Source organism: Tiliqua scincoides, chromosome 16, assembly GCF_035046505.1.
Source record: "Tiliqua scincoides isolate rTilSci1 chromosome 16, rTilSci1.hap2, whole genome shotgun sequence".
Classification (NCBI taxonomy): Eukaryota; Metazoa; Chordata; class Lepidosauria; order Squamata; family Scincidae; genus Tiliqua; species Tiliqua scincoides.
In genome coordinates this window covers 1,061,131-1,080,503 of record NC_089836.1, presented here as the reverse complement: position 1 = coordinate 1,080,503, position 19,373 = coordinate 1,061,131, and the positions used below count along the sequence as shown (strand labels likewise).

The window sequence follows — 19,373 nt, the reverse complement described above, 5'->3', positions numbered from 1 at the left end:
AGTCCCAGCCATTTCTGCCACTGTGATGAGAACTAAAAGTGTAACTTTGGATGGCGTTCAAAGCAGCGCTGAGATGAGGTCCACCAGGGGAATGTGTGGTGCTTTTTAGTCTACTCTAAACCAGAGTGTCCAAACCTTTTGGCAGGAGGACCACATTATCTCTCTGACACTGTCTCAGGGGCAGGGGGGGGAAAAAGAATTCACATTTAAAATTTGAATAAATTTATTACATAAATGAATATATTTGAGTTGGAACTTATATGAATGAATGAAGGTCTTGTGATATGTCAAGGCCTGTAAAATTTCTTGTGCAAAGCAAGGCCAGCCTTTCCGTGGCTGCCGCTTCACAGATGTGAAACATCAAGCAGTGGAGGGAGGGAGCCGTCAGCCCCCCCGCTCATGCGAGAGATCGAACAGTCGGCCCTCATGCTGACAGCAGTTGTGTCAGGCCAGTGTGGGCTCAAGCAAGTGTCCAGCAGGCCAGATGCCCATTGGAGAGTGGGAGCTCCTTGTGGGCCAGATTCGGAGTCCCTGAGGAGGGCAGTTGGCCCCCGAACTGGGGTTTGAGCCCCCCGGTCTAAGCCTTCAACTAAAGCTCTTACTAAGGCTTTTCTGGAGCTGGCTTGTTCTTCCTTATTCTCACCTGCCTACTCTCAAGGCTTCTGGAGAGGGGCTGGAGCTCGGCAGCCCAGCAGAAGGTCCCAGGTAGAACCTGGTGGGAACCCAGCATCTCCAGGTGGGAGCTGGGAAAGACCCTTGTCCGAAACTATCGAGAGCTGCTGCCTTTCAGTGTTGGAAATGCTGACCTAAATGGGAGGTGGCAGCGTCCCGCGAACCTTCTGTGACCAGAGAGTTATGTGGTGGTTATGTGAGCCACAAGCTTGTAACCTGAATATACCACGCTTGGCATAAAGGGGAAAGGATACAGAAGGAATCTCTGGAACCTGGCATAGACGGAGCAATAGAGCTGGTTAGCCTTTCAGTAGCTTTGCCACTTTGCATTTTATTTTAATGGTTCAGAAAAAAAAAATACAGAAGCTCTTATTTCTGGTATAGTCCTGTTAAGCTAAAGGAAGAAACTGAGCAAGGACCGTGTCAATGGGATCTAAGCAAGCAACCAGCTTGCATTTGGCCAGGGATTCCCCTGGTCAGCTCCAGCTGGAAGGGCGATGCCGGCAGCCACCTGGGCATTCTGTGAGGGGCTTGGTAGACTCGACTGCAACTGGTCTCCAAATTAAAGCAAAATGGTAGCTTTTCCTAGATAGGGGTAGCTCCACAGGCAGGGCACTCTTCAGGGAACCACATCCATGCCGCAGCTCCCCATTACTGCCTGGCAAACCCTGTGGGGGGATGCTCCTGCTGTAGCTACTGATCTTCCTCCCCCAGTAAGCAGGCGGCGGGGGTGAGTCCCACTTGGTGTCACCAGCCGAAACCTACAGTGCCAGTGGTCAAAGGAAGCTCAGTGGGTGACCATTCTCCTTCAGGCCAATGGTACGGGAGCAGGAGACTGGTATTTGCCTGCTGCCTTATTCTTGGGCACTGTTGGGGGTGGTAGGTAGCTGACGCATACATGTTCTCCGGAGCCCGAGGGAGCACATCTTTGGAAGGGGACACTTGCAAGGCTTTTGCCCTGGTGCCACTGAAACCTGAAGTCACCACTGCTCCTGGGACTTTTCTTACAGCTATTGTGTGTACTGAATCCCCTGTTTGAGTAGCGTACAGTTCAAGTTCCAGGGGTCTGCACTTGTCAAAGCTTCTGGTTCTTGCTGGCCCAGCAGTATAACTTGGGCACCCGCAACCAGGGGAGTCCTGCTTGCTCACAGCTCCAGGGAAAGCTATTACGACGACTCAAAGTACTTCCACATTGCCTGCCCTGACTGACAGCAGCTCTCCCAAGATCTTGAGCAGAGGACTTTGCTCTCAGCCCTGCTACCCGGGGTGCCCTTTATTATTTTTTGAATGACTGGCTGTGCCACAGGTTGACCCGGGCACCTTCTGCGTGAAGTCATATGCTCTGTCAGTCAACTGCTCTGTCCTCCAGCTTTGGGAGGCAGTCAGAGTTCATGGAAGGAAAACTCCTACCTATGGTAGCTGCTTGGTTATCTCTGGACATGCTTGTCTCCCAGAGTGTGCAAAATGGAGGGATGGATCCAGCACTTTGGGCTTTGCTGTGTGTGTGTGGGGGGGGGTGTGTGTGTGGAAGCTTTGCCTCCGCATTGGAGCCAGGGATCATTCTGTGAAGCATACTGGCGGGAGATTTGGGGCAAACAGAAGGTAGTGCCACTTCACACAGTGCATAATTTAACCTTTGGAATTCCCTGCCGCAGGAGATAATGGTGGCCACTTGCGAAGATGACTTTAAAAGGGGATTGGACAAACCTCATTGGTGACTGCTGATTATGGTGGCTTCCAGGTTCAAGGAACAAGGAACAGGGGGCAGTTGTAGGAGAGGAAGGTGCGTTTCTCGGGCTTCCCAGAGGCAGCTGATGGGTCAATGGGGGGGGGCGGCAGTGAGACTTGGGCATCATTCAGCGGTTCTAATGCGCGAGTCTTTCTGCTGCCATTGTGGCGGGGGTGTTCACGTGGGTTTAAACGTGCCTTTGTTGCTGTCGGCTGCTTTGTGGGTTGTAAAGACAGAGCATGAATATTTAAAACAAAAACGGTTGCAACAAGTCAGTGCAAGCCCTGCCTGATAGTTGCTGCTTTCGTGCCTCATCTCAAACGAGGAGGGGGGTCAGGTTTTACCTGGTGAGAGAGGGGCCAGTTCTCTCCCCACCCTCCATATTTGGAGCATCTATTTTAAAATGCCACCCCCACTTGCGTTCATGTGCAAAAGGATCGCACGTGTGTTCAGATGCCAAGCTAGGCATCTGAGGACCCATCAGATGTGGGCTACACCCAGTGACTCAGTGCCTCACACAGGAGCACCTGGGACCAGTCCTTTCCTTTCCTTTCCAGTCCTCTCAAGCTGGAAGGGGCGACCTGCCAAGAGTTAATTCCGCCTCCCAGTGAAAGTGACGTTCTCTTTGGCACAAAAGGCATTGAGCAATCCACAGCTGGAGTCACATGCCCATGTCAGATTTGGCTTTCTGGCAGGGCTTGAACTGCAGATGGCTTCCCTTTTAAAGCGAAAGGGCAGGGCCCCCAGCAGCCAATGGCAGCCCAGCAGGCCAGCTCATAGGCTTGAGTCATGGGACTTGCCGGCATTTCCTCCCCACCCTCCGAACCGGCAACGTGGAGTTGGCATGAGCCGCTGAGAGGCTCGGGGACGATGCTCTGCCTCTGCCTGTACGTGCCCAGCTTTGGGGAGTCCCAGGTGGAATTTGAGTACTTCGAGTCCAGGGGGCTCCCTGCCGAACTCAAGCCCATCTTCAGGCTGAGCCTCCTGATTCCTTCCCAGGAATTTTCCACCTACCGGCAATGGAAGCAGGTGAGGGTCGGGCTGATGGGGGGTGGGTGGGTGGCACAAAAGCTTCTCTGAGCTCTCCTGGTCCATTTTTCCACTTGTTTTGTCGCCGTCCCGCCTTAGGAGCTCACGAGTGGCATGCACAGTCTCCCCTTCTTTGTGAGGGTAGAGAAGTCAGTCACGGTGTCTTAAGAACATAAGGACAGCCCCACTGGATCAGGCCACAGGCCCATCTAGTCCAGCTTCCTGTATCTCACAGCGGCCCATCAAATGCCCCAGGGAGCACACCAGACAACAAGAGACCTCATCCTGGTGCCCTCCCTCTCTCGGCTTGACTGAGGATTAATTCAATGGTTGAGTGAGAATTAGAAGCTGGATTCCCCCCCCCCCTTCCCGGTTATGCCCATCAGTTATGCTGACTGATGGGTGTCAGTCTTGATAGTTTACCTGCTATTGTGAACTTCCGTAGCCAGTGTGTGTGTGATCTCCCCACGTGAGAACGGGGTGTAGCTCAGTAGGAGAGAACAATATATGCTTTGCATGCAGGTGATCAATCCCTGGCACCAATCTCCAGGTGGCACTGGTAAAAGATCCCTCTCTGAAACCTGAGCTGCTATCAGTCAAGGCTGGCAATACTAAGCCAGGTGGTCCAAGGTCCTGACTCAAAAGGGAGGCAGCATCCCATATCAGTTGTGCTAAGAGGTGCTGTGTGTCCAAGGCCACTCAGTGAGCTTCTCAGTCTGGTGGGGATTTTAGTCTGGGTTGCCCACACTTAGTCTCATCCACCTCGCATTACCTGCCTCTTCCGTGGAGCAGAGATTTTTCCTATTATTTGGTTTTCGGCTGGCTCTTGTTGGGTATATTGTGTGTGTGTCTGTATTGAAAAGGGGGAAACCCTTTCTTTCCCCATCAGTTTCATGAGGATCAAGATGAGTAACCACGGTGGAATTTCACCATGTTCTCCTCCTTCGAAACGCCTCTGGGCTATGCGCTCCACCAGCCTCTTGATCTCCTGGGACGGCCTGTAACTGTACTGCTGTGTTGCATGCAAATTAAAAATAGGGTGTGGGAGAGATGTGCAAAGGTGATGGAAGGGATCACCTTGCAGGCTTGCAGTGTGAAAGAAGGGCAAAGGTGTAGGCTCTGTGAAAGGCAGGATGATGCCTGCTAATGATGGTGGAGTTTTCCTTCTCGGTAAACATGGGCTGTACCCTAGTGGTCTGACGGGGTGTCATTAAATGCAACGGAGAGGTCTGGGTGTCTGGCGCAGCTTGTGTCTCTTGCAAGGCTGGCGGAACCACAGACGTTCCTCAAGCAGGCCTGCACCATTTGTGACCGATCACCACACGGCAGCTGAAGGGCTTGACGGACGTCCAGTTTGGGGCTTCTTGCTTGTGCGGAGCTGTCAAGCACCTGACAGGCCACAAGTGCTCAGTTGCTGGTGCTGTTGATGGCACGGGTTTGACTCAGAATGCAGCACATGAGGCTTGGGTTTGCTTTCCAAGCATACAGGGTGACAGGTGCTGATGATCTATATTTTGTTGCGTTTTGTGCTGTGTTTTGTATCCTGTCTTTCTGCCCGTGCCTTCGAAGCAGTTCACCCAGCTTGATGGAACAGCCCCTGTTTGCATGGAGATGGTTCCACCTCCAGTCCTCCAGTTGGAGCTGGGAATTGATCTCACCCAAAACCCTGGAGCGCTGTTGTAAGGCATAGTGGGCATTGCTGGTTCAGAGAGAACATGGGCTTGCATCTTTTGACATGTCACAGACTGTGGGCTTGCTGTTTGTTAGGGGGGGAAGGGAGAGAAGAGGCATGGATGCTTCGTGACCAGTGCATGGAACAGGTCCGAGACGGAAGGAGCTCTGTGGCTGATGTGGAGTGGCCCTTGCCCCTGTCTGTGTGTCCTCCTTTCAACCTCAGCTAAGTGGTGGGCTCTTTTGCAGATTGAAAAGGGTGGATGTGGGCGCGTCCGTACAGACAGGCTCGTTAGTTCCGAGGGGCTTACTTACTGTGATGCTCCCCTGTTCCCATGCTGCTCTGCCCACAGGTTTCTGGTAAACTGGCCAGTTCATCTACCCAATAAATTAGCCGGCTTTCAGGAGGAACTGGTGATTCTGCAAAATGGAAGAGTAAGGTGAACGTTTGCAGGGCCTTGGCTGGAGAAGTTGCAAGGCCACAGAGTTGGCCAGGCGCATACCCAAAGATGATCACAGTGTAGTATCTTGGGTGTGGTGCGCAGGCAGAAGCTGTGTTTGTGGCATTGTGCGTCACAGCTGGGTTGCAAGGGGGAAGATGCGAAAGAGACTGAGGAGGGCAGAAAGTAGGGAGCAAATAGAAGGAGAAGGATAGGAATTCCGCTTGCTAAGCATAAAATGGCATCATGGCTCCAGCCATCTCGGAGAGAGGGGAAGATCAATGTGTAGCCGGGCATCTCAGCACTGATCGCGATGTGAACTGAATGTCGTGACTTGAGAATCGGCTGTCATCGCAGCAATGCAGGTTCAGCCAGTTCAGTTACTTCGGAAGGACCGGCTGGGGATGCCCGCTTGCTGGCATTTTACCCCACCATCTTCCATGCCCGCTATGGGACTCCTTCTGGGGAAGAAAGCTGGGTTTGGGGCTTTTGCAGGACCTGTTTTATGACTGTACAATTTGCGCCTCTCCCTCAAGGGTTACATTTCTATTAGGAAACCCTAAATAAGCTGGCAAGGGGTTATGGGCCGGCCTGCCCGCAGATGCCTGTCTATCTTTAGCTCACAAACCGTGATCACCTCTATCTCTGCTTTTTTTATGACTGTCATATGACTGTCTGCAGATTAGAGCCTCCTTGACTGCGCAAAAGGTCACCGCAGATGATGGCTAAGTGGCACTTATCAAAGTTGGGCCAGGAGAGAGATTGAGTTCTCCTGAGGCCTAAGTATAGCCATTGGAGAGGAAGGGCTTCTCTTCTGGGTACAGGTTTGGCATAATCCTCGCGGGGTGTATTCCTTAAGCAATGTGAAGCATTTGACCATCTCAGGAGGGGAGCCTGAAAGCACCCGTGAAAAGTATGCAGACCCCTTGCTGAGAAGGTCTTGTGTTTCACAGTCTAAAGTGAAGCCAAGGGCTGTGGCTCAGTGCTGAGCACCTGCACTGCATGGGGAATACCACATTCAGTCCCTGAAAGCAGAGCCAGGCAAGACCCCTGCCTAAAACTCTGGACAGCTGCTGCCAGCCACTGTGGCCAGTCCTGAGCTGGAGTGGACCAAGGGTCTGACTCGAGCTTTCTAGTGTGGAAGTTGGGGTACCAAGTGAGATGCTGAGCAGCTGCCTGTACAGTCACAGAGCCTGTCAAAACTCAAGTGCTGAATAGGAAGTTCACTGACTCACAGCCTTGCGCTGCATGGAAATCGGCAGAGAGACCAGTTGAAGCACGCGAAAGAAACCAGCAAGGAGAGAGCTTTCCTTCCCTGGCCGGCTTTCAGCATGGATCTGCTTGAATGAACCTCAGCACAGGGAACAGCAGGGCAAGTGCCTGCTGAGGTCTGGGTCTGCTCACCTGCCCACATGGGCCGTTTGAAGGTTCCGCTTCTTGCTCAAGGGAGCGAAGAGTTTCCTTGTTTGCCAAGCAGCCCGACCTTGCGCCCTCCTAATCTGCTCTGCAAAGAGGCTCTTTGCCCCTGAAATCCAATTTTTCTCAGTGTCTTGCTCAAGTGCGAAATTGCAGGGTGACCAAACCAGTTCATGCTTGTCTGATGACCGCTTAAAAAAAAAAAAAGATTGTATCTATTAATGCTAGCTTTTGGTTAGCCAACAGATCTTCTTCACTGTGGTTAGTATTTTTCCCCAGAAGTTGCTGTGTATTTTTCTGTTCCTTTTTCATGAAATCTGTGTCTTTCAATAGAAAGCAAAAGTGGGCATGAAAGAGTTGGGTGTTCCTGGCACTTCGGGGGCGTGTGGATGTGATGTAAAAACATATTTATTTTCAGTTCAGGTATCTTAGTATCTCAAGCTGGGCATTGAAGGCTGGTTGTGTGTCGTCGACGAATGGGGTTCCGCATAATTGTGAACCATTTTTTCTAGCTGCTGTCGAGCTTTTTCTCTATTTCACAGAGACAAAGTGTGCTCCCCTGAATCTGATGCCTGGGAAGCAGGGCACGAATGGTGGGGAAGATTTTGGCTGGCAACTGTCAGTCTCGAAAGACTATGGTATAAGCCTACAGCACCTGGTATTCCCAGGAGGTCTCCCATCCAAGTACTAACCAGGCCCGACCCTGCTTAGCTTCTGAGATCAGATGAGATTGGGCATGTGCAGGGTAACAATAATACTTTTTGAGTGTCCAAAAAAACTTCATATGTCGACGGAATCTTTACAACAGCCTTGCACAGTAGTTCAGTATCAGATGGGTACAGTCCAGATGGGAAAGATTTGAGAGGGTAGTGGCTTCAAGTTCTGATTCACAGAACTTTGTATGGTACAATACATCTCTGCTTGGAAGTCAGCTCCAGTGGGGCTTACTTCTGGGAAACTGTGCACTGAATTGCAAACTTAGCCCCTTTGTGGGGTATTTTATAGCAGCCCCTCTCTTCCAACCCATGATCCTAATGCCATGGTTGCCTGGCACTATTTTGGATGGTGGGCCCTAACTCCCTGTGTTGCCTTCTTTCCTGCTGGTTGCCAGCCTTGAAATTCTGCTTGCTGCTGGTGACGATTGGTGGACCCCTGGATAGGGGGGTGTTCTGGATGTCTAGGACGTTGCTAGCAAGTTGTTTTAAGGGTAAGAGGAGTCAGGTCTGCCTGTGGGTCACAAATACCTCATGTAGATTCTAAGGAGTTGTTCTGGTGGTTACAGTCAGGGTTCCTGTTTGTCAAGAGAGCCTGCTATTTAACTTTTTTTTCTGAAACAGAGCCATGCAGAAGTGGAATGATGGTTGCATGGACTAATCTTCTTTGTTTTATTGTCTTTTCCTCCAGAAAATTGTGAAAGCTGGTGATAAGGACCTGGACGGGCAGCTGGACTTTGAAGAGTTTGTCCATTACCTCCAAGACCATGAAAGAAACTGAGGCTCGTCTTCAAGAGTTTGGACAAAAAGAACGATGGTGAGCTCCGCGATAGAGGATGGAGGTGGGTGGGTTCCCCAGACTGCTGCTGTGTGGTTATTATGGAACTTGGTGCTTACTTCACGCTCTCCCCACAGGTCGCATTGATGCCCAGGAGATCATGCAGTCCCTCCGGGATCTGGGAGTCAAGATCTCGAGCAGCAGGCCGAGAAAATCCTCAAGAGGTGAGTCTGCAGCTGGATCCAGCGTTTCCACACTAGAGAATTCAGGGCAAGGCGTTGTGGTGTTTAATCTCTTTGTCTCTGTCCCTTTTCCTCCCCCTCTAAAACTGCACCTGGTGAAGCCCTCTTGCTGCGTATCTCTGTAGCAAATACTGCTAGGATACTGTTCATTTTGCAGCCCCCGGCAAGTCCTTCCTGGAATTGCAGGGGCCATTTGAAGCTGGGAGACAGTGCAAGCAGAAGGCAGGAGAGCGTGTGACACTAAAAGCAAACACAGCTTCTGGAGAGGGCAGTGTGTTTGTCTCTGCGGAATGACATCTGCCAAGGGAGGGGCTTGTGGCTGCAACTTTCTGTCCTGTATAGCGGACCAAGAAGGTATTGACCTGTGTGCCGTTTGATTCGGAGACGGTCAGCCAGCATGCAGGCATCTTGGCCCTTGTCACCTGCCAGGAAAGATATCCTTGTGGTTTTGCCAGACTTCCTGTGCCGCTGTCCTTGTCACCCATAATGCAGTGCTGCAGGGTAGAGCAGCTTTGGTGTCAAGGCTTCTGGAGGGGGGTATGTGTGCACCAGTGCTTGCTTGCAGCTTTAACACATTGAGCTGCTTTCCGCAGCGTGCATGGGGCACTAACTTCTAACAATCACTTATTTGTTCCTTTCTCCCTTTTTGCATCCTTCCCTCTGTCTGTCTGTCAGAATAAGGACGGGGCACTTCTGGGGTCCTGTCACCTAGTAAGTACCACAATGTGTGTTCTTGTCTGGCTCCTTGTGTCCTGTGTCCCTGTCTGGTTTCCCCTCCTCCGCGTGAAGGTGGTAGAACTTGGTGGTGGAAGATTTACCCACTTAGGAAACCTCTTTTCCTGAACCGTTTTGAAATCCACTTCTTCAGCTGATGCTTCCACTGTGGTGTGCCATCTTATATATATAGCTTTTAGAACATTTCAACACTGCCTTTCTTAGTAAATTCAAGGGTGACTTACAGTAAAGAGGCTTTTAAAACAATGCATTAAAAGCAGAAACAAAATATTAATAGGCTAATGAGGCATCAAAATGGCAGCATCATATTTATAAAGAAAAAGCCGACACAAATGAGGCGAGAGAAAGAGAGCCAAAAAAAGTGATCAGGAATAATTGGGGAAGGTCATTTGAAACAAATACGTCTTTAGCCTTCCTCAGGACACTGAGTGGGAGTGTTTGAACATGTGACGTTGGCAGAACAGTCAGACAGCAGAGCACGTACACAGGGTAACTCCCCAAAGCACAACAAAAGTGAAAAATTTGTCACGTATTTCTGGCCCCATCATGGACCAAGCCCTGGAGTGGCAACAAAAAAGGCCCTGTGGAAGCCAATGTGACTGCTGAATAGTGCCTGGCCTGCAGTTGCAGGAGAAGGAAGTGGTAGAGTCCTGAGCTGGTGGAGTGGACTGTACCACTTCAGGCTGTATGTGTGTGTTGGGGGGGGGTACTTTTTAATTGCTTTTCTGTATATCAAGCTTTCTGCAAGTCCCCCAAAAGACCCTTTTCAGGGAGTGAAGAAGGTTCTATCTCAGACTATTCCTTGCTGTATTGGTCATTCTTTTCTAGACTAGTATTCTTCACATGGGTGAGCCTTCAAAGATGTGGTTTCCCTCCTGCCCTCTGTCTGAAATAACACAGATATTCACCACATTGATGTCTCATTCTGCTCTGTTTATGCACACGGACACATACAAAGCTGCTCTCCTACAGCTCAGTGGCGGAGGGGCTCAGAGGCAGCTTCCGATGTCCATAAGCTCCTTGAACCATCTGGATAGGAGAGAGCAATCCTGCCGTCCCAAACTTGCCCAGCTCTCTTTGAATCCCAGTGGTCGGTTTTGCTCAAGAGCAACAGAGGCACTTGCAGAATCATGCGCTGCTTGATAGCAAAGCTTTTAAGGTTATGTCTGCAGAATCCTTAGTGCTCCCCTTATATTTTGCAGATATATTTTACAGTCACTCTTTTGTGTGGGCAATCGCAGGGTGTGGCGTAAAGCACTTTGGGGAAGCCAAAGCTGTGGCCCCCAACCATCCCCTCTTGTCCTCCTCCTCACCGCACCTTTTCCAACTTGATTCTTGCAGCATGGATAAAAATGGGACGATGACCATTGACTGGAATGAATGGCGCGACTACCACCTTCTGCACCCCGTGGAGAACATCCCAGAGATCATCTTGTACTGGAAGCATTCGACGGTAAGAAACCTTTAAAGGGCTTGTCTGTGCCGTGTGACTGGATTTGTCGCAACTCTCCCCTCCCCATACATCTTAGTGGGGTTTTTTATCAGCAGTGTTCGCTGCTAGTCTGACTGCTGGTTTGCCTCCTGGCCTGACTTTTAAGGTCCTTTGGCACAGGTGAAAGAACATTTCCTCGGGAGGGGAAAGCAAGTGAGCCGCTTCACTGGATTGCAGTGTACACGAGAAACTGGCTCCTGCTGGTTTGCAGCCTGCCAAGCCCAGAAGCCGGCAGGAGTCCTCGCTGATAAATGTGGCACTCGCTTTGAATGCCGCATCATAAAGTCAGACCCAGCCTGTTGGCTCTGGCCCCGCTCCTCCCCACGCCGTTCCCCTTGGCCAGTCGTTCTGAACATGGCAGGGCTGGCAGCTGCCCAGCTCTTCTGGAGTGGAACTATCCTGGCCAAGGCTGGATTCCCAGTGCCCTCTGGCACATTTTGTAGCCTGTGCCTGTCTTCAGGAAGAGAACAAAGCTGTTGCTGTCCTGGGAACAAGATGTGGGTTTTAAATAGTATGCCTGGGTTGATTCTCCCCCCCCCCCCGTTGAATTCTCCCCCCGTTGATTCCCCCCCCCCCCCGCTCCCTGGTTCAAATATTTCATCTCAGAGCATAGCAAATGGAGGACTGGACCCCCTATGGGGCACGTCTCGGTGCTGGTCTTTGTTGTTGTACCTGCTGAGTCACTCAGCTGAGTTCATGCCTTGCCTTGCAGATTTCGATGTGGGCGAGAATCTGACGGTACCAGACGAGTTCACTGTGGAAGAGAGGCAGACTGGCATGTGGTGGCGACACCTGGTGGCTGGTGGAGGTGCAGGAGCCGTCTCCAGGACGTGCACCGCTCCTCTGGACCGCCTGAAAGTGCTTATGCAGGTGAGAGGGGCCTCTTTTCTTTCACGATGCCTTTGCCTCCCCCATCCCAGCACTGTGACTCAGTGGAAGAAGGGGCGACTGTGCCCCTAAGGATATTAATCCCAGGTCCTCCTTTTTTTGCATTAAAAATAATTCTCTTGCCCTTCTGCTTGTAGAGATATGAGTGAAAATGTGCAGGCAGTATTTACCAGTGGCAGCTTGCGGTCTGACATGGGGAACTTGATGGGCCTTGAGCCTGATCCAGCAGCCTAGAAAAGAGACGCCTGAAGGGGGACATGATTGAGACATACAGAATTATGCAGGGGATGGACAGAGTGGATAGAGAGATGCTCTTTACACTCTCACATAACACCACAACCAGGGGACATCCACTAAAATGGAGTGTTGGGAGGGTTAGGACAGACAAAAGAAAATATTTCTTTACTCAGCATGTGGTTGGTCTGTGGAACTCCTTGCCGCAGGATGTGGTGGCGGCATCTGGCCTGGACGCCTTTAAAAGGGGATTGGACAAGTTTCTGGAGGAAAAATCCATTATTGGTTACAAGCCATGATGTGTATTTGCAACCTCCTGATTTTAGAAATAGGCTGTGTCAGAATGTCAGGTGCAAGGGAGGGCACCAGGATGCAGGTCTTTTGTTATCTGGTGTGCTCCCTGGGGCATTTGGTGGGCCGCTGTGAGATACAGGAAGCTGGACTAGATGGGCCTATGGCCTGATCCAGTGGGGCTGTTCATATGTTCTTATGTTCTAGGGCTCTTTTTGCATTTCCTGCCCCCTTAGATTCCCTTACCACAAAACTTCTGTCTTTGTGCTTGTCACAAGACTTGAACTTCCCTTCCCCTCTTGAAACATGGAAGATGTAAAATTAAAGTCTACCAGCTGCATAGTTTGTTGCAGCAAGAATCAGTGTCCCAGTCCCGTTTAATTTGGTCTGCTCTTAAATGAACAGCTTGTGCTCGATGCGTTGGGTAGCCTTAAAGGTGCTACAAGACTCCTTGGGCTTAAACAAGGCCATGCCCCTGTTGTATGATTCAGAGACCAATGGGGAAGACCCACTCTAGCCCCTCCTCTCAAGCCCTACCAGTTCTGCATATGGCTTGCAGTGGCAAGTGCGTCTGGTGCGTGCGCCATTCATAAAGCACCTGTGAGCTCTCTGTGAGTTGGGCAGGGCAGGTCATCTGGCCTCAGCCCACGCAGCCTTGGCACAAGCTTTAGAACAGGCTGTGAGTGCTCTTGCTGGACACGAGGTAACCTGTGACTCGTTGGCAGTTCTTCCTGTTCTGGGCTCAAAGGGCAGAGGAGTGTAATCGCTGTGGGGCAGCACATGGCCAAACAAGGAATTTGGACTTTGCATAGTGCTGGTCAGGACTGACCATTCTCATTTTTCGTCATCAGTTATTTTTCCCTTCTAAAGTCCTTTCTCTCTCTTCCCCCACCCCCACCCCACTGCCTCCCTTTAAGTGGTGCTATTCCAGGGGTCATTTGAATGTTAAAATATTGCTTTCTAATGGGAGAGCCCACTCTTTTTCATGTTTTAAATTGCAAGGCACATGAAAACCTCACTACTAAATGTGCACCTAGGAAAGAGATGCTTTTTTTTTGGCCTGAAAGGAGCATTACCCACTGGGCCGGGCTGTGATCAAAGGACCCCTCTTTCCTTTGCAGGTCCACGCATCGCGCAGTAACAACATGTGCATTGTCGGGGGCTTTACCCAGATGATCAGGGAAGGCGGCCCAAGGTCCCTTTGGCGAGGGAATGGCATTAACGTCTTGAAGATTGCCCCGGAGTCTGCCATCAAGTTCATGGCCTACGAACAGGTAAAAACACCAGGTCGTGGAAACCAGACAATGGTGAACGAGACATGTTTGAGAGCGCAAATGGGGAGTGGCGGCGAGGAGAATGCGAACGGTCCTTGAACTGCACACTGTCCTTTTTTTCTGTAGATCAAACGCTTCATTGGCACTGACCAGGAGGTGCTGAGGATTCACGAACGGCTGGTGGCAGGCTCTCTGGCTGGAGCCATTGCGCAGAGCAGCATCTATCCATGGAGGTGAGTCTCGGGGCTGGCTTTGTGGCTAAACAAAAGCCTGTGTTGTCCCTCTTGCCACTTGATTATAGTTTGGGAAGACCTTCCTCACTCGGCCAGTTAACTTGCGTTCCTGACCCTTCTCTCCTGCCTGGTTAGGTCCTGAAGACTCGGATGGCCCTGCGCAAAACGGGGCAAGTACCAGGGGATGCTGGACTGCGCCAAGAACATCCTCAGGAAAGAAGGAATGGCTGCTTTCTACAAAGGCTACATCCCCAACATGCTGGGGATCATTCCATACGCCGGGATCGACCTGGCTGTGTACGAGGTGAGAAGCCTGGCAGCTGAAAGGAGGGGAGGGTCTGCAAGTGTCATGGAGAGAAAACCAGATTCTCTTTGGAATCTGCCAGGCCAGTTTCTTCACCCATCCAGGGCTGTGGTACTGACAGCCAGGCATATCTCATGCTGTCGGTCATGGGGGGATGGGTGGGCGGAACTGCCTTTTACTGAGTAAGGCCATGGACTGTCTAGCTCAGCATTATCTACACTGGCTGAAAGAAGCTCTTACCTCATTTTCCCCAGCCCAGGCCTAATAACACTGTTAGGGACTGAAACGGGTGCCTTTATGCGCCTTGGTACAGGACCACAGCCCCTCCCTCCATGAGCACTGGAGGCCCAAGAACTCAAACCCCCAATCTCAGGCAGAGCAACCAGAGCCAACAGTGTCTTGAGCCACCTCAAAACCTGGGTCCCTTTATATAGCTTACAGTATTGCATTGATCTGTTTTGGCTAACACTTCGCTTCTCTGTGGTTTTCACCTAGACACTAAAAAACACCTGGCTGCAGCGCTACGCGGTGAACAGCGCCGACCCTGGCGTGTTTGTCCTGCTGGCGTGTGGTACGGTATCCAGCACCTGCGGGCAACTGGCAAGCTACCCTCTTGCCCTGGTACGGACACGGATGCAGGCCCAAGGTAAGAGTGCTAGAGAGATTCTTGTGGTAAGGACAGTCTTGAGCCATCAGTGATATTTCAGAAGTATGAGGCAAGAGACCTCCTAGCTGCAGACTTATTGCCTTAATGTAGATCAGGGGTGTCCAGAGTTTTTGGCAGGAGGGCCACATCATCTCTCTGACACTGTGCCGGGGGCCGGGGGAAAAAAGAATTAATTTACATTTAAAATTTGAATAAATTTACATGAATGAATATATTAAAGATGAAGTTATATGAATGAATGAAGGTCTTGCAATAGCTCAAGGCCTATAAAAGGCCTTGCACAAAGCAAGGCTGGCCTTTCCTTTGCTGCTGCTACTGCATCACAGACGTGAAACAAGCAGTGGAAGGAGCCCTCATCCCACAGCTCACGTGAGAGGTCAAACAGTCGCCCTCACGCTGAGAGCAGTTGCATCAGGCCAGTGTGGGCTCCAACAAATCTCTGGAGGGCCAGAGTCTCATTGGAGACTGTGGGCTCTCCGAGGGCCGCGTTAAGAGGCCTCGAGGGCCGCAAGTGGCCCCAGGGCCGGGGTTTGGGCACCCCTGATGTAGATGTAGCTGCCCATTGTAGTTGAATGCAGCAAGGCAGAATGGACAGGCATTGTGTTCATTCCTTGTGGGTTCAGAGTACAACAGAGTGGGGCCCGGGACAGGAAAAGCCCTCCTGGATCACACCAAAAGCCTGGCTGTAGTTTGCTTCTCAATGACCCCAAAATCCACACTGTCTGGTTTGTTGACCAGTCGCCACTTGGCAAGCCTCTCGTGCTGAATCTTAGCCAACCAGTCACGGAGCCTGGTTTAAAACACAGACTGGGGCTGAGTGTTTTGAAAGCCCATAGCACGCTTCAGGCTGCTGATGTCTCTCAAAACGGCTTCTCTTTTTAGCTTCCATCGAGGGAGCCCCGAGGTGACCATGCGGGGCCTCTTCAAGCATATCCTCAAGACGGAGGGAGCCTTTGGCCTCTACCGGGGCTTGGCCCCCAACTTCATGAAGGTGATCCCCGCGGTCAGCATCAGCTACGTGGTCTACGAGAACCTGAAGATGACCCTGGGGGTGCAGTCTCGGTGACCGGACAGGCGTGGACTCTGGGACTCTTAAGTGACTATCTTGGGGCTGTGTCCCTGGGGTGCAGAAGCCGTTTCATTCTGTGAATGCGTTGAGCGACACTATGCTGTTCGAGTCAAGCTGTGAAAATCCTGGGCACGGCGGGGAGGACAGCAAGGGGGTCTTAGGGATGCGCTGCTGCTACGGCGTGGGCTGCGTGTTCATCAAGCAGTCACCATCATCATCAGGCAGCCGCCCTTCCTGCACGTGAAGGGCCGAACTGGGAATCCGAGGGAAGAGCCTTGAGCTGTGCATGCCAACCTGGCTCCAAGCACCATGGGGGGGAGGGACTCGAGAGCACCCTTCCTCCCCCTCTTCCAGATCTCCCAACGATCTGGAGCTAGAGAATGTAGCGTCTTCTGACTGGCTTGAAAAAAAGCTTCTTTTCTGTTGAGTTGTAAATTCCTCCTCCCCGTTTTAAATCTCTCTTGGGTAGGAATAGCTGCTGGGCCAAAAATCTTGGTTTACATACATTCCTTTGGGTCGGAGCAATTCACAGTCTCCTCTTTCAAGATTCTGACACTGCAGTGCAGATTTTAGAAGCAGAGCCTCCCAGGCAAAGCTGGTCACCTGTCAAGGCTGGAAGTGACTTTCTTTTTTGCTAGCCCAGCAGTGTCGAAAACCGCTTTGTGTTCTGCAGATCTCGAGGGCACGTTGCGCTTTGAAGCCGTTAACAGGTGCAGTGGCCCAGAGCCTGTTTGTCTACTTTTGCATGCCAGATTGGCTTGTCTCTTCTGGGGACTAGACAGGGGAGAAGTTGAGGGTGCTTTGCCACCCAGCACGTCAAACAGCTTCGTTCATAACCGGCAAGGCTGCTCTGATGCAACCAAACCAACTGAGCAGGACCATGGACAGGGAGTGAGGTTGGGAAGAGCCTCTTGCTATGTCTCTCAGTTCTGCCTGGTGCTGAGGGAAGCGACTTCCCCTGTGCAAAACCCATCTTGGCTGCTATATCCCTCCTTGGATCCCTGTAGGTGGATGCTAGAGTTTTGCATGTGGGGTGTGCTGGGCTGGTGGAGCCTGGCTTTGGGCTAGCGATAGTTTGTTGGCCAAGTGATGGTGAAAAGGAGACAGCCTGAGTTGGGGATTGTAAGGGATGTGTATGGGCCATCCGCCAGGTGCTCTTTACCTAGGGTGAAGAGGCGATGGCGGCCTGACTGATAGTATCACAGGTTCCTGGAGTCTGTCTCGTGCTTCTGGGGGCACAGAACCCCAGGGGCTCATCCTCTGACTTCTTAGCTCGGAGGCCAGTGTCACATTCCATTTGTGTGTGTTTTTGTTTTGTTTTTACTGGTAAAGCATATTTATTTTGTATTTATTTGAAGACAAAATGTAAACTATTTTTATAGAGACATGTTTAGAGTTACACTGTCTTTTTTTTGGTTTGCGTTTTAAGTCCTTGGTATTCTTTCTGTATTTTTATAGAGGTTCCATATTTATGTTCAACCATTTTGCACATTTCTGAAGCACCATCTGACTTAAATCACTGGTGGTTGGGGGGGGGGGTGTCCTACCTTCCCCACATAGAGCCCCCTTCCATGCATCATGTTGCCTGCTTTGCATCCGACCTTAACTCGAGGACCTCAGAACCCCAAGAGAAATTCCTCTTTGCAATCAGCTGGGATTGGGGGTTGGCTTTGTAACCCCTCCTGGCAGGACAGGGGTTAGGGAGGTCCGTTTTTGCAAGGCTTGCCTTACCTGGGGGCTTTCCTTGTGGTTTTGGTTTCCTTATCCTGGGGGCAGCTGGATGCTGTGTCCCCTCCCCTTTTTTTTGCAGTGGCTAGCAATGAAAAGGGCTGATAGGCCGTGCGTGTGGGGTGAAAAACCTCAGGAGCCAAAGTCACAAGGTGCCCATTTTTCTGAATGTGTTGTAAGGACAATTTGTCCTTGGAGTGGGGCTGCTGCATTTCGGTGTAGGGGAGATAGGCCCTGCCAACCAAGCATCAAAAGCAGTGGGCCCAGGCCTGTATCTGTGGGCCCACATCTCTTCTTTGCCTGGGTCTCCTGCTCTTCCTCAAAATAGGCTGCTGCTGCTGCTTGGAAAAATTGCCTGCCTGTCTTAAGTTCATATCGGATCAGTGGTGTGACTCTCCTCTTCCCCCCCCCCTTCCTTTTGGCGAGTCTTCATCTCCCCAGCACCACCTCCTTTTCTACCATTTGTGGCCTGACGAAAGTATCGAACATGGTAATCAATGCAAAGGTCTCTCTTTGTAACTGTAATCCGGATGTATGAAAGAGCAAAGTCCTTGACAGTAGCGAACAGTTGGCTAATAAAGGTTTATCAGAAAAGCCAGTTTGTGTTGAGTCTGCTTGGAGTCCTGGGCTGCCTCAGGGCTCAATTTTGGGGGGGGGGTTCTTCTCTGCCCCAAGACAACCTTGCACATGCTCTGCCGGGAGAGCTGCAGTCACCAAGGCCTTCAAGAGGTTTGGTTTGGAAGTGCCACCTCTTGCAGCTGCCTGGAGCATGGGATGCGGCCTTCCCTTACCCTGAAACTGACCTGGGCAACCTCTTTGACTTGCACTTCTAACCATGAGACAGGTTCCCTCAGTTGAAGGAGGTGGAAGTCCTTCCTAAGGAAAGTGTGGGATTTTCTTGAGCCTACCAACCCAGCACAGTGACATGTTGGTTGCAAAACAATCAGCTGTCCTGCTGCGGGTGCAAAGTTGGACAAAGGCCAGTTTGAACTGACCAAAGCTGCCACTGCTGGCATCTAAAACGTTTGGGCAGCTTTCTGGCTCCGCTGCCTTGAAAAAGCAACAGCAAGCTGGGTGCATAACCCAATGGGTACCAAAGCATCCCCCTTCCCCACCCCAAGCACAGGTGCTGCCAAGTCAAAAGCTGGAGCATGCGACGCAGGCGAAATGCTCAGCCGATCCTCCAGGGGCTGCCTCCAAGGGTGACACGCACTCAGTGCAACCCACCCAGAGGGTCTTAGCCATGTGAGGGTGAAGCTCTTGGGCTGCTGTGGCCATGCAGGTATTAACTCCTTCGGGGGGTGGCCGTGCAGCGTCAAGCCCTCCTGGGGGGCAGCAATGGGGGGGGCTGTGCGAGCGCAAACCCTCCAGGGGGGCAGCAGTGGGGGGAGGGGCTGTGGCTGTGCAGGGTCTAGCCCTCCTGGGGGGCAGCAGTGGGGTGCTGTGGCCATGTAGGGTCTAGCCCTCCTGGGGGGCAGCAGTGGCGGGAGGGCTGTGGCCGTGCAGGGTCTAGCCCTCCCGGGGGGCATCAGTGGGGGGGCGGGCTGTGGCCGTGCAGGGTCAAGCCCTCCTGGGGGGGCATCAGTGGGGGGCGGGCTGTGGCCGTGCAGGGGGGCAGCAGTGGGGGGGGCTGTGGCCGTGCAGGGTCAAGCCCTCCTGGGGGGCAGCAGTGGGGGACTGCGGCCGTTTGGGGCCAACCCGTCCCAGGGGAAAAGGGGGCGCGGCTCGCGGGTGCCGGGGCTGCCGGGGCTCCGCGGCGAGCCGGACG

The 19,373-nt window shown here is 51.8% G+C and overlaps 1 protein-coding gene and 1 pseudogene across 1 annotated transcript in view; one reads left to right on the top strand and one right to left on the bottom strand.

The window, feature by feature from the left end:
* The window catches only part of NOTCH1 (notch receptor 1), a 787,535-nt gene that overhangs the window by 270,370 nt on the left and 497,792 nt on the right, over positions 1-19,373 (bottom strand). The gene's annotated exons all lie outside the window — the stretch shown is intronic.
* On the top strand, positions 3,221-18,199 carry LOC136635604 (calcium-binding mitochondrial carrier protein SCaMC-2-like; annotated as a pseudogene).